Source organism: Schistocerca piceifrons, chromosome X (assembly GCF_021461385.2).
Source record: "Schistocerca piceifrons isolate TAMUIC-IGC-003096 chromosome X, iqSchPice1.1, whole genome shotgun sequence".
In the NCBI taxonomy this organism is placed as follows: Eukaryota; Metazoa; Arthropoda; class Insecta; order Orthoptera; family Acrididae; genus Schistocerca; species Schistocerca piceifrons.
In genome coordinates, this window is record NC_060149.1 from 699,753,898 (window position 1) to 699,768,001 (window position 14,104).

A 14,104-nucleotide genomic window follows, 5' to 3' on the forward strand; every position below is an offset into this window, starting at 1 on the left:
ATCATAGTATCAGCAGATAATACATAATGGCCTGTAAATACTATCGTTAATACGTTCAAGAAGTTGTTTTCTCAATTCAGAATATCCTTTAAATGATACATCTTCTGCTCCAGCTTCTAATCCACACACTTTCTGGCTGTTTAGTCTCGCCATTCAATAAAAATAACATTTATTAGGTTTTAAAAACAGTATTAATATTGATGATAATTGAGTCTTTATATTATTCCAGGTGTTAAAAACATCGTTACCTAAAACAATTAGAACACAATATATACTAAAACAAGTTGAAAATTCATGTACCCCAAAGAACTATATTTTTCCATTAGCTTTAGAATGTTATCATATTCAAAATTAGATAAAAGTATAAAAAATTAAAATTCCGATAAATATTATTTTAAATAAACCACAACTGTTGTAAGTACATCTAAATCAGAATGATCTATCAAGAATTTATTTAAATTTATTCAAAAGAACGGTTATGAAATCAATTTAGGTCCTTGGTTTAAGGATATTTTGGCTCCATTGTTTGTAGTTAAAAAGTATTAATTACAAATGTTGATTTTATGTTTCATTAAATGTGGCATTTCAGTATTGATGAGTGTCAACACAGAAAACATAATACAAATAAAAGGAAATTTTATTAAAGCTTAAAAAATTATAGACTTTATTACATTCAAATAAAATATGAAAATTCATTAGCTCTAGAGGACGAATAAATTCAAGATGAAGTAGAAACTTAAACACTTAATATATTAGTCCAGATACATGGATTTTATTACCTGTTAAGAGCTTTAAAAATAGTAATTAGTTTATGAACTATTGTTTTCAATGAAAATCAAAGAGTATTAAATAACAACTGGGGTTATTATCTACAGTAGACATAAATTATGGAACATATTATATCCTATCTATTAGGTGTGGATTTTCAAAGTCAATTTCAAATGAAATACGAAAAAAGGAGATGTAGAAAATAAAAATACAAAGCTAAAACATTACAATGTGAACGTGTAATTCTTTATTGATGTAGTCTAAACAAACAACAAAGACGGTTATATTTAAGTAGATATCCTTTCATCAAAAACTTTAAAGTAGGGAAATCAGACACTTTGTCTGCTAGAATCTCTAATTTTATTTCGTCACACAATAATCAAGATAAATTTTGTATATGTTACTACAATTAATTATATGATGTAAATAAGGCAAAAATTAATCCATGATTTAATTGTCGGTTTTGGAGATAAGAATATAAAGAAATTTTGGTTTTATTTTACACATAAATACCTGAGATTTTTAAATTAACTATTAAAAATATAAAAGAGCCTTTTCATTATTTTACCACTCTAACAAGAAATAATTAATAGAAAAATACATAAGCAGTCCAATTACACACAATGGAAACAATTACATAATGAGAAATTATAAAAGAAAAAATTATTTGATTAATGTAGAACTAAAAATAATTTAAGTTCAACTGGAAAGCAATTGTCAGATAGAGAGGAAATTGATCATGTTGGTTACTAGAAAGTGTGCAACTGCTTTGATAAACAGAAACAATACAAAATGGTAAGGAACAAGTAACTCATAATGAATTTGTAATTAAAATTAAGTATTAATTACTTCCTAAAAAAATTAAATCTTCAAATAGCTTTGTCATAATTAAAATTCGTATAACATTCATAACGATTTTTATATACATCCAGTAAGCAAAACTGACTACATCCATCATTTGATATAATCACTTCATATTTAAAGTTCTCAAATAATTCTGTCCTTATATGATTCATATTAACGTTTATTCTTATATACATCCAGTTAGCGAAACTGGCTACATCCATAATTTGATTCAATCACTTCAGAATTAAAATTCTCAAATAGTTCTGCCATTATGTCATTCTTATTTACCTTTACTTTGCCTTAGTTAACTAGATTATTAGCAGAATTAATATGATGATCAATTCTCACACTACAAACTCCATTTAAATATATGCATAATGAACACTATAATCTTGTTGAATTTGAGTTGTTGTTGTCTTTTAACAACACTTCTACACATTGGACGAGAAGAATTATTTGCTGAAGATGTATTAATCCATTCTTTGCTTTTACAAATTGATAATGTTGATCTGTTAAACATCTAGAACATTCACAACCTTCAGACTGTTTCCATTTTAAATTAGCTTTAATTTCCATAATGAAACTTGCAGGCAATTTTTGATTATGTGATACAACTTGCTGATCAATTACATCTTGAAATTCTTTTATAAAAATCTTCAGATAAATTTGGATACATTGATATATGTCACCAATCTAGATATTCTCTTATAAAATCTTCATATAAGCTTTGACACAAACATAAGTGGCTCCATTTTAATTAATATAGAAATTAACCTATAAATTTTGATAGGTTGATATACACTCCTAGTTAAAAATATTTTTGAAATTCTCTTATAAAATCCTTAGAAAATGTTGTCTCCTAGATATATTATGCGAGTCACATAGGAAAGATGCTTTTTTTCTTCATGTTATCATCAACTGTATCTCCATGTGTTTCTTTTTTAATATAATTCATGTAATTATGTAAAAATTTAATTTTCACACATATGATGACTTGCTTGAATTAGTTATATTTGTTTAGTTCCTAGTTCATTATCTTCATTTAATTTTCTAACTAGATACACCTACAAATAAGAATTGTATAAAGGTGTTTTATTTTTATTTACCCACATATTGAGTAAATTATCAAATCCCAGCTATTTACAGCATACTTTATTATCTTTTATACAACTTATGCAGCAAGATAAAAATTTGGAAAGTTTTTTCTATATTTGCTAATAGTTCTTTATTTGCATGACCATTATGGCACTCCAACCGCAGTTCTCGATACCAGTAATATCATACTACTTTTCTGCGAAATAACACACATTTTTTGTGACAATATTCACATTTGGTTTTATTAATGTATGGGTACTCCGATGTATCAATATATTACACTGATATGGTTCTTGTGTGTATTCATTTCTGTGAGACTGTTATAATCTTAGACATACTTGTAACTGTTTTGGTGCGATTGTGCACAGAGCAAACTTTGTTTCACTTTGCAGAAGTTAATTTGTTATTTCGTTTTGTAAAAGAACAGTCAAGTCTTTTGTTTCGGTAAAGTGGAAAAAAATGTGTGAAGATTGATACAAAACTGTTTTCTTGATGATGTGACTATTAAGAAGAATTATATATGAATTTACAAGAAGTTTAATATAAATGTGGATCATGAACACCTATTCAAAAATTATTTCTACCTTACCATTGCTCTGATCTTGGATTGTTTGATCATTAAGAATGTACTGAAAAACGCGTTTGTTAGGTCTTTAAATATTGCTAAAATACAGATCTGGACCTTCTAGCAGTCAAAGTGGAATCACCCTAGAACCAAGAAGATGAGCCATAACAACTTCAATGAAATCTACGTGGGAATCCACTCAAGATAAGTGACAAAATGAATGACTTTTTTTACAGTGACTTCGTTATTTTCATTATATCGATACCATCCACAGTCAATAACCTTCTTGTTGCCCGATAAAGTGAACATATGCCATGTGAACAATATTATTAACCTGATTTCTAACCTACTTTGTAAGTGGTGGTATTGCTAGAAGCTGAAAATAAAAAATATTTCGTTTCATTTTTTCACCATTTATATTTTTTTCTTTATACATGTTGGTACTAGGAAGAATAAGTGATTCAACTTCAAAAATTTCTGTACCCAGTTGGGAGTAAATGCTTCCTCAAGTAATCGTTGTAATTCACTAATTTTACCTTTATCTCCGATTCTAAATTTATTTTTATCATTAGGTGCAGCAACATTTGTTTTACAACTCTTTTCATTAACTTCCAATGGTTTCATTTTTATCAATGAATGTTTTGTGGTATTGTATTTAACAGCAAGGTTTTTAACTTGATAACCCCATTTATAATTTCGTGGAAGACAAATGTTTTCCCACATCCTTTCCATAAGTGTTCAAATCTTTCAACAACAGATACTGTTAATCCATTAAAAGCTGAATTTTATTTACTTTTTCAGCATTTCTTTAAATTGTGTAGGACCATGTCGTGACAGACAAAAACTTTTGTCAAATGAAGATTCTGACTGTGTATATGGAATGGGAAGCATATCATTCTAATTTTGTTTATGATGGTAAGAATCTATCCGCTTTTCAAACTCTTTGTTTTCTTCAATAGCTTTTAGAACCTTATCAACTGATACCCTGATTTTTGCATTACTTGTTTAATAGCACTGATAACTGGCTGGTCTCCTTTTTATATTTTTAACATTTTCTTCTTCTTTTTCCCCCAAGCTTGAATTGTTCTTTCAATTCTATAGCTTACTTTCTAATTTCTTTAGCTTTTTTTAACAACTTTTGTGTCTTATTTTGTAAACAGCTAGTATACAAGAGAAATGTTAAATAAAACTATTTTTTAAACGTTTAATATTTATGTTTAACCTTCTTTCTTACATTTGTGACATGTTACAGTTTATTGATGAAATTACCTTGATTCAGTTTTAAGGGCAAGTCTACAGTATAAAATCCTAGCTCATGCTTCATACCAATAGTACATATCTTTAAAAATGCTGTCTACTGGTTCTCCACTGACAAGCTCTTGGTAGGTATGATTTAAATTTGTGTCAACCTGTCTAAAAATATTTAAAAAATTATACTGCCTCTCACCAATTGGATTCGTAGTTTGAATATATATGAGCTATATGAAAACAATCTATTGTTTCGTGTCTACCTCTGGTATAATATTCTCTAACTACATTCTCACTTTCAAGTATTAACTACAACTGCGTAATTTTGAAGTTTACTTAAGAGATAATTTCATCATTATTTTCAATAAATGTAGCTTTTTTAATGTTGGCTGGTTTAAGTTAAGCTACATCTCCTAGCAAGTCACCAACACCACCTCCACCAAAGCTTTGGCCAAGCCTGTGTCTGAACACACTTCTAATTTGGATCTGCAACCATACCAATTTAAAGCCCATGTTCATGAATAGCAATAAGTGCACTTTTGGATCTTATGGACAACAAAACAAATATAAGTTTAAATCATTGAATGCCTACTATTCTTTAGTATGAAAGTGGGTGGTTTATAGTAATCTTCTTTGTAGCCTATTATATTAATAATAATTATTTTTTGCAGGAGATGCTGAACCATTCCTCAGCTAAACCTGTGTTTTTAGGCAGATCCCTATATCTTTGGTAGAGCACCCATCGTGGATGGATTTTCTCGAAAAATCGTGACCTGCGTATAAGTTACCGTCAAGATTTCGAATGTCTACAACTTATTTTGATGCTCAGTATACAGAAATGAAAGAAGAAATCACAAAAATAATTCAGGAATGAAAAAATTTACACAATCAATGTGATGGCTGTAGTAATGTCAGGAATGAATCTATAATTAATTTTCTGAGTTCAAAACGAGAACCATTGTTTGTAGATTTCAAAATGACCAAACCCAAGCGACATAATGCCGAATACCTGGCAGAGATCATTAGATCTGTCATCGAGAAGTAAGGTCCAGATAAGTTTTTGGTGATTATAGGCGACAGTGCTCCGAACATGAAGGCAGACTTAACACTGTTGAAAGAAAAGTATCCTCCTATAGTGCCATTAGGCTGCATTGATCACCTTCCCCACTTACTGTGTGCTGACATCTTAGGATGCCAGAATGTTCAAAGATTCGTTGCAAGGGCGATAACTATAGTACAGACTATCAAGAAGTGTCACATACTGAAAGCATTCCTTAATCAAATTTCTTCTGAAAAAAGCAGTCGACCAAAGTGGTCCTTCATACATTGGCCATCAATGAATAGCTTGATCTAGACCAATCCAATAAAAGGAAACTACTAGACGATGCTGTTTTTTGGGTTTGAATAGAAAAAGTGAAAATTCTGTTGAAACCAGTTGATCTTATCACATCCATTGAATCACATGACCCACAAACACATTGAGTGCTCAGGAAATTAAATTAACTAGAGAAAAGTATGAAGGAAAACTTACCAGCATCACCCATGTAAATTCGAAGAAATGACAGTAATGGACAAGTTCATTGAGAGAAAAAATTTTGGAATTGGACCAATCCATCTCGCAAGATTTATGCTGGACCCTAAAATGCAGGGACGTTTGCTCGACCCTACGGAACTACTAGGTGCCATAGATTTTTTTTGTAATTGTGCTCAGCATATGGGTTTGGACATCTTAAAAGTAAGAGTAAAAATAGTGGACTACAGAGACAAGGAAGGTTGGTTCTCAAGAAAGTTTCTTTGGGAAGGGATGGATAATGAGGATAAAATTATCAGGCCTCTGTCGCGGTGGAGGGGGTTGAGAGGCACTTGCGGCTTGTGCAGATGTAGCCATAAGAATAATGGGTGCACCAGTAACTTTGACTGCCACAGAGCATACATTTAGTGCATTTCCTTGTTTGCCATCCAAGAAAGGAAACCGTCTTTCTTCTGAGCGAGCAGCGAAACTGACATTTCTTTCTTACAACTGGAAGCTCATGAATACCTCACCTCCAAAAGAGAAGAAGAAAGAAAGAAGCAAGCAAGCAGAAGCCATCCCATAGAAAACAGGAGGACCGGAAGAAGATGAAGAAATCTTTGAGATTGAAGAAGATGATGAGATCGAGTCAAGTAACTGTAACGATGATGATGATTTTTTTATTTTGGATTTAGAAAGTGTAGAAGAAGAGGACAAGGATCAAGACGATTTTATGGAAATTGAATGTGACAGTGACAGTGACTAGGGGACTTAAAAAAAGATAGAGTATGGAAAGTAAAGAAGCTGTATTATACCTTTTGCCTTTTAGTAGTTTTAGTTTGATTTTTACATCATTTTATGTTCTTATTTTTCTGATGTTTTCATACAATTATAATATTTTTTGAACATATAAGAGTGTTTGTGTTTTTTTTAATCAGACATTAACCACACTGACGTAATAATTTGAGCAACTTAGCTTTTAAAATTATAAATTCCTATGAATTGTATTTAATTATAATTTTATCGTAAAATATATTAAAGTTTTCAGTTTGTTTTAACCATATAACTAGTGCTTTTACGTATTGATTAACAGTTTTTAGAGCTATCTTGCTAATTAGATATAAATTCGCAAGAATATCTGAATTTTGGGAATATTGCCAGCAATATTCCCTGTGAATATTTCTTCGATTTTAAATTCCCAGAAATTTAGCAACACTACCCAACAAGAATACAGAGATTGAAATAAATACTGGTGATGGATGGATTCAAAGAAATTATTAACAACTATATACAAACTTTAGAATTGTTATGGTAAATCCTAACAGACCAGAATCAGATTATCCAACATATGGTGGAAAATCAATAAAAATTTAATTGATGAATATGTGGCCAAACTATTTGATTTTATAAGCAAAAAGAAGATCATCTTCTCTCCACTACTGATATGAGTACACTTGGTATTCATATGTTATCTTCTAAAAGTCCTGTGGCTTATATTGATATTCCTGAAATGCTTTACACATTATTTAAGTAATGACGAATGTAATGTTGGGGCTTAATCCTTACCGTGAAGATGGTCAATGACTGAAACCCGTCGGTATTTGGGGTTAAAATTAAAAGGAGCTTATGATCAAATATGTATTTTATACATTACTTCATGGCTGTTGATAGTCACATTCCAAAAATATTTGAGAGCAAAGGTTTCTGACGTGTATCTTTAAATGCTGTAAGTAGTTTCGATTATGATGTTTATTGACCAGTACATGAACATGTGCTGTTACTATAGCTCACAAAAGCACCGTCTTCCCATCGGTCTCCTTTGCTAGAGAGAGAGCGTGGTCAAAATGTACTAAGAGTCATTGTCTCTGGCTCTCTTGCTCGTAACGACGTAGATACCAAAGGAAGTCAATGTGTGGCGCAGATTAATGCAAATACTATTAAGATTTAGTGCTCTAACACTACAATGTGTACCATTATATATCTAAATGTTCTCCAGTTTTATTACGCTCCACTTAAGTCAATATGCATTAGTAAAAAAAGATAACACTCACAATAATCCTTTGTCTTCGATGCAGTCTATAATCTATAACTATTGGCACTGCAAAACACGTTTCGGGTTTTCGTGGTGTATTATGTTCAAAATATGGGATTGGTTCGTCAGACTGGGACAAGTTCTTTTTGTGGAAACATTGAGTTTATATGTGAAAGCGCGTGGATAACTCCTACAACGTTTGAATTCCTGTGCAGCTTATTGAAAATGGATGCAGAAGTGTACTGTGCACCTTTCTGCACGAGAGTAAAGAAAGCGTGATCCAAATGGAGACGGGATTTCTGCCACGTATTAATTGAGTGAAAGCTACTAATTCTTGGGAATAAGCTAATACTATCAACAAGAAACGAGGTAAAGAATGTATATATTGAGAGACCAATACCAGACTTATAAACAGGAGTTGATGAAAGGTTCGCGAACTTACACCACTCATTGTCGAACCGCCCGCTTCTGAGTCAAAAATACCCTTTGAGAATGGGAAGAGGTACACCAAAACATAATACTCTAGGGAATAAGCGAACGAAAATAGGCAAAATAGGCTACTCTTCTTGTCGAAGTTTCACTTACTTCACACACTATTCTAACAGTAAAAAAGTCAGCATTAAGTCTTCCAACAAGATCCTGAACATGGGCTCATCACGAGAGTATACTGTTTATCTGAACACCTCGACATCTGAATTGTTCAGTTTCACTAATCATATGCCCATTCTGTGAAATTAAAACCTTAGGTTATGTTGAATTGTCTGTCAGAAAGTGTAAAAACTGAGTGTTACTGTGATTTAACGTAAATCTGTTCTCTACAGGCCTTGAACTTACGTCTTGAACTGCAATATTTGAAACAGTGTCAGCGTTGCACACAACATCCCTTGCTACCAAGCTATTACCACCAGGAAACAGAGATATTTAAAATCACCTGTAATATTAGAGAGAATACCTTTTACACGGAAGAACCAAAGAAACCGGTCCACCTACCTAAGGTCAGGTGAGTCCCCGCAAACACGCATAAGTGCTGCAAAACGACGTGGCCTGGAATGAGAATAATGTCCGAAATAGTGCTGGAGGGAATTCATCATGTGAATTCTGTAGGGCTAAGCATAAAACTGTAAGAGTATGAAGGGGGAGATCTCTTCTGGACAGCACATTGCGAGGCATCCCAGATATGGTCAATAATATTCAAGACTGGGGATTCCGGTGGTCAGCGGAAGTGTTTAAACTCAGAAGAGTGTTCCTCACATCCTGGTGCTGAATAGCCTCTTTCTCTATGTTAATTTACAGGTATGCCTAAAGGTGTAGTGCTGAAGCGTTAATGGTTGCAGGGCGTGCGTTATTGGTGTATTCCGGGAAAAATTATGTTTTTCTTACCCATCGGCAAAGCGGCCTACAGTGGGTGCCTCAGCTGGCCGTTTTGGCGAACGAGATAATCACGACGCCGACAACGCATGTCCTGTGAGTTTGGTGGGGTTATCACGGGACATGGACGAATCACGCTGGAGATAAATTGAACTGGTTTTCTGGTGTAGGTATCGCTTTGCTGAACAAAGATGCAATAGATGAACCGTGGTCGTGCTTTTCAGTGCTTACACACAATGGATAGGCTCTTAGGCGGGTAGTATAAGTTTGTCTATTTCACCACTTTCTGTGGCTGGTTTCACTTGACAAGCGCGACATGTGGACATGCTAACATCACTGTCGGTGTACCTGCAGTAAGTAATACATCATCACCTTCCATGTATGAGTACGGTAAGAACTGTAGTTATATATCGAAACTAAATCGGTCAACCATATGCTGTAAGACGTGAGACAACGTATAGATTCTTTGGTGGGTACGAGAAGTTCGTCTTTCTTTATAGTAGAGGCATTGCTCCTAATCGTGTTAACGACGGCAGTCCAATTACTTGAAAGGGGATATGTTACCTTAACATCTGATAGCTAATTCAACCTCTTATTTGCACCTACAATTTGGTGTAGTCCCCTCACTGTTTACGTCTGGTTGCACTTGACAAGGATGGTATGTGGATCTCATAACGCCATTCTCCCTTTCTGTGCACCCGCAGTGCAGTAGTACGAGCGCGTGCTGGAAAGTAACGTTCCAGAATTTTTAACGCGAGAACTCCTGAAGCACTTTGAATCAAACAAACGTTATTAACATTCTACATCTTTATTCTTCATGTCAACGTATTTGCTGCAATCTTTCGCTAGAGGTCTCCGAATCGTAGCGTGTAGCATGGTGGGTTTAAGGTAATTACTTTGCAAAAACAGACATAATGTCTTATGGGATAACAGCAATCAGTCGATTATAGATGAAATGCACTCTGCTCACAATAACAGAAACGAACTACTAACTCTTAAGGGCTTGAATAAGAAGTTAGAATCACGTAAGGCTATCGTCACAAAGGCAGATAAGGGCGGCACTATGGTTTTAATACACGATACATACTATATAGAGAAAACTGAAAAGTTCTTTATGGAAAACGGAATAGTAGAAGTCAAGAAAGATCCAACCAAGAAATTTCGAACAGAAATAAGGAAACAAATAGATAACAGTGTGTTTCTATTCACAGAGGAGGAAAAGTTTAAACTGAAAGTAATGAATCCGCGAATCCCCGAATTACGATCACAAGTAAAGCTCCATAAAGTTGAAAAATCGATTCGCCCAATCGTTAATAACACCAGCAGCCCAAGTTATAAATTAAATAAAGAGCTAAATAACAGATTGAAGGCGGCATATACATATCGTCGGACTTTCAACATTAGCAACAGCTACGAATTTGCCGAGCAAAATAAAAGACGTACTTATACCTCAGAATGCGTCACTAGCTTCATTGGATGTCACCAATCTGTACACAAACATTCCCGTAAAAGAAACGATTGAGATCATTAAGAACAATCTCCTCACTCATGGTAAATTGGCACTGGGGGAAGTGATTGAACTAGTGGAAATGTTGGAACATGTCCTGTCGTTCAATTACTTTACTTTCAATGGTAAAATTTATCAACAGAAAGACGGGCTGGCAATGGGGAACAGTTTAGCTGGGACGCTGGCTGACATCTTTGTAAATCACTTAGAAAACAAATTCTTTGATGAAAATCCTAATATCGCTGAGAAAATTGTATATTACAGGAGATATGTGGACGACTCCATTTTATTATACAAAGGAGATAAAAAATGATATCGAAAACTTAGCACAAAAAATGAGCTCTCAACACCCGAAAATTAGATTCACCATGGAATTTGAAGAAAACAACCGTATAGATTACTTAGATTTAACACTAATAAAGAAAAATGGGAAGCATGAATTTAGCATATTCAGAAAACCTACGTGTACAGATCTAGTTATCAACGAGCGCTCTTGTCACCCACCGCGATACAAATGGGCATATTTTACTTCGATGGTATACAGGCTACTAAGATTGCCACTAAGCCAACACGAAGTAGAAAAGGAGTTAAGTATTTTAAAACAAGTGGCCGTAGCGAACGGATATACGTGTAAGCAGGTGATGAATATTTATTGGAAGATAAAGAAGAGGCAAATGGAACAAACAGAAGGAAGGCAAGTAGCAGTTAAGAGGAACAACAAGAAAAAATATGTAGCTCTCACTTACAATGGAAGAAGTGCAGACAAAATTGAAAGATGCTTTCGTAAATCCGACGTTAAAATAGGGTTCCGAACAAATAACACGTTAAAATTGAAGCTCCGGCATAGAATATGTAATAGTAGGAATAAATTTCAAGATTCAGGTGTATATAAAATCAAATGTAATGACTGCTGTAAACAATATATAGGGCAGACTGGTAGGAACTTTGAAACCAGATTCAGGGAGCACACCTACTCTCAAAACAAAACAGCTTTTGGGGCGCATATGGCTGCGACAAAGCACTCAGTCACGAATATTGAAAACAACTTAGACATCCTGCATAGAGCTCACAAGGGACGGTTCCTTAACATTTTAGAAGAGATCGAAATATACACCCACAAAAATAAAGATCCGGATTTAATCCTCAACGAACAAAGCGAATTCAATCATAACGCCTATTTTAGCATTTATGACGACCTACTAAGATGACAACTGTTGCGTATGGAGATCCAGGCCGAGGGATGAGAGATGGAGCGCGGTGGAGAAGCCGGAAGACGCGTGCAACGCCTGGCGTCGTTGACGGGGCCCTCCTGTGCGGCCCTCTTGCCCGCGGCGATGGACAGCAGACGACTGAGCGGACCGCGGCACAACACCAAAGTGGCGGGAACCACGGAAGCAGACCGTAGAAGAAAACAAGTTCACACCAGCACCATAGATATATAAATCGCCCTATGCCTGTTAGATCGTATAAAAATGATAATTTTACTGTTTTTTAATCCTGACAAGTACAGATTTTAGCTTTGACATCTACATATTTTAATTAAATATTTTTAATATAAAAAAGATCTACTGAATACAGTATGTGCAAATGGAATGTAACAAATGTACCAGACGCCACCTGTCGGTAGTAGTGTCATAATTAATATAAATGACGTGCAATCTGCCAACCAATTTTATGTGACGTAGCATGTGAAAGTTGCTGAATTGGACGGGTTACTCCTGTAACTTAAATATCAGGTACGTTCTGGTACATTTGATGTTGATAAGATAGGATGAAAAAGATTTGCTTTCGTGAAATAGTAAATTAGTATAATTATTTTTACAGATCTGAAGATGGTTCTGAATGAACCGAAACCGGTCATATGAATAATAAAAAAGTTTGCAATCAAGACGGATTTAAAGTAACATAAGGTAATTACGTCGCTACGTGGGTAACAGAGGGTTATAATCGAGTTTCTAACCGGGCAAAACCTCGTTCACGCATGGTGCACTGTCTGCTTCAACATGGGGGTATTAGAATACATTAGAGCGCTGTAACATCCGCATAAATCCGTCTACTTTCGTTCACTGTCGTCGACCTTACTCCTTACAGACCTGACTTGGTCCATCAGAATTCCACCTATTTTCAAAACTTAAAGAACATCTTCGAGGTCTTCACTTTGATAGAAATAAGGTGGTGCACCCAGAGATGAGGTATTTCACTGTCCGCAGTATCAACCATTATACAGTGACGGTATCATTAAACTGGTATCTCGTGGGGAGAAAGATGTTTATCGCCCGGGTGACTACATTGAGAAATGAAAATGTAATCACTAAGAATAATAATGGAGAATGTTAATAAAGTTTGTTTTATTTAAAAAATAAGTAGCTTATAAAAGAAAGATTTGGAGGCATTACTTTCAAGCACGCCCTCGGAGATGTGCATACAAGGTAGTGCAAGACGTGTTTCTTATAACAAATACCCGCATCCTAATTCTCTCATCACAAAACATAGACCTAGAATGGAGAGCAAACTGCCTAAGAGCAGTGGAGCCCTACAGCCATCGGCCTAGTGCAACAGCACATGACAGTTAAATAATTCACACACACACAATTCCGCATGAAGTGCTAAGTTTTTTATCTAGCATACCAGCATTTTGGCGTATCCCACGAATTTACAGAATAATCCGCACTTCTCAAATATCTTCGTCTGGCATGTCTGCCCATGACATCATTTCCATGACATATTCACTAGAATGCCCTAGAAAGAAACAAAAACTGTCTGCATACCGAGACCTCAAACGCATAAATTTGCCTGAACTCGAAACTGAGGCACAAGAAATAGTTTGGGGGTTGACCTCTACTCCCCTCATGGACATAAACGACAAACTCCACGAATTCACTAACAAAATTACTCAACTATATGACAAATATGCTCCAATAAAGAACAGGAAAGTAAAAAGGCAACCTGCACCTTGGCTGACTGATGAACTAAAACAGCTCATGAATCTCTGAGACGCTGCACATCGAGATACAAGATACACCCTACACCTGAAAATCACGCTGTATGCAAGCAGAAACGAAACAAAGTCAGTCAAGCGGTGAGAAACGCTAAGCTCAGACATGCCCGTACATTAGCTGACAATAGATGTAGACCAGCTATCCTGTGGAAAAATCTCCGTAGTCT